Here is a 2,064-nt window from a genome sequence, read left to right on the forward strand (position 1 = left end):
GTAAAAATCCAGCAAAACCAGAAATACGGATATATTTTTCCTGGCCTTTCACATTTGTTGATTTTTATTCGCAACCTGTTTTTCAATACATTTTACAACCTCATCCCATTTCCAGTCTGATTATACTAGTGATAAGTGTCAGAAAGTTGGAATAAATACACCGAAGAAGGAAAACAAAGCCAAGTTGTGAGACTAAGTTGCATGCAGCAGGTCCTATGAGGACAGGAGAGGTGTTTGAGAAATAGAGTAAGATAACGGAACTGGGAGGAGTAGGCTGACATTTTCAGTCGTCTTTGTCTTTGGCTCCGTGTTTGAGGATGCGTGTGAACGCAATGTAATTGACATTGCCCTTTTTGTCAATGGGGGCTTCTCAGTACAGCTCATCCACGTCCTCATCTGTGAAGCAGTCACTCATGGTTGTCAGCAGCTCCCGCAGGTAATCCTCCTGGATGGTGCCTGTTGCTTCTTCATCAAAGCAAGCGAAGGCATTTCTGATGACATCTTCAGGGTCTGTGCCTTTTAACTTCTCACCAAACATGGTGAGAAACATGGTAAAGTTGATGGGGCCTAGAGCCTCCTTCATCATGGCGTCAAGGTAAGCCTCAGTTGGGTTCTTCCCTAGAGAAGCTAGCATATCGTGCAAATCTTCCTTGTTGATGAAACCATCTTGGTTCTGGTCAGTCATGTTGAAGGCCTCTTTGAACTCCTGGATCTGGGACTGGTCAAATATAGCAAACACACTGAACGTGGCTCGCTGAGGACACTTCTTAATAGTCTTGGTCTTTGCCTTTTTGCTAGACATGGTGACCATTTAATTTCGGGTCAGATACCAGATTCGGGGCAGCTCCACGTGACTGGATTAGTGTTGGTGACCAACGCTGGGCTGGGGCTGGACAGAGGCGCCTTGATTGTTATTTTTAGTGTGTGTGAGAAACATTTCCACATTTTTATGATATTGACATGAAGTAGGATAAATCATAATGTCACACCATTATGATTTTTGACTCCTTTATTGTGGTCAGCTTTTGATGGCTAATAAGAGATGAGAGGTGAGATCTATTATCTATTTTTTAATAGAGCTATATAATTAACCATTCAGTTAAAAGTAACCTTGAATTTAAAAACAACATGTAAGCCAGGCTCTGAGACAGGGCCCAGGCCCAGAGTTCAAGCCCCATGACCAACCAACCAACCAACAAAACATGTATTTTCATTTTTTTCTAGATTTATCTTAGAGAAGGAAGTACAATAAGATTTTTAAGCTAAGAAAGAATAGTTCTCCTCAGGATGGATGTGAGGGCCTGGCGACGCCAGCCTCTTCTTAATTCACCGTTTGGATTGGATATAAACAGGTTGCATGGCCTTTGCTTACCAACTTTTTCCTTTTTCTTTCTGTCTCTTTGGGGCTTGAACTCAGGACTTGGGTATTGTCTATAAGCTCTTTTGCTCCCAAGCTAGTGCTCTATTATCTTGAGCCACAGTACCACTTCCAGGTTTCTGATGGTTCATTGGCGATGAGTCTCCTGGCCTTTCCTGCCTGAGCTCACACTGAACCCCAATCCTCAGGTCTCAGCCTTTTGAGTAGGTAGGGTTCCAGGTGTGAGCCACCAGTGCCTGTCCCTGCCCACTATCTTCACAAAGAACTATCTTCTGTAGCTCAAGATTATTGTTTTGTTGAATAAACTGATATGTGATGGGAATGGGAAAATAAACATTTTGGATAATCCCATAGGCTGTTGTTGAAAGATTTATGTGAGCTGTCAAGTTCTTAATAAATAGAAGGCAATATTTACTTGAGATCTTTCTGTGATTAAGCTCCACCTTTTCTCTATCGTGCCCTTTCCAAATTGCCAGGCTTTAAAACCACTCAGCACTCCTGTGCCTCTTTCCTCATTTCATACCCGTTCTTTTGACCGGGAACACTTTCCTCTTCTTTCTGTCTAGGTCTTTCTTCTTCTGTGACTACTCTAGTTCCCCCTCAAGACTCTCCTCTAACTACTTACTCTTTTATTTCTATAACATTTGAAAAATGACTTCTTATATCATCATTATTACTGTAGCAAA

At 42.0% G+C, this 2,064-nt stretch overlaps 1 pseudogene; it reads right to left on the minus strand.

Moving 5' to 3' along the window:
- Nucleotides 1-283: 283 nt before the first annotated feature.
- Nucleotides 284-802, minus strand: LOC150060036 (myosin regulatory light chain 12B pseudogene; annotated as a pseudogene).
- Between the last annotated feature and the right edge of the window lie 1,262 nt (nt 803-2,064).

This window comes from Megascapheus bottae, chromosome 8 (assembly GCF_031878675.1).
Source record: "Megascapheus bottae isolate mThoBot1 chromosome 8, mThoBot2.hap1, whole genome shotgun sequence".
Taxonomy (NCBI): Eukaryota; Metazoa; Chordata; class Mammalia; order Rodentia; family Geomyidae; genus Megascapheus; species Megascapheus bottae.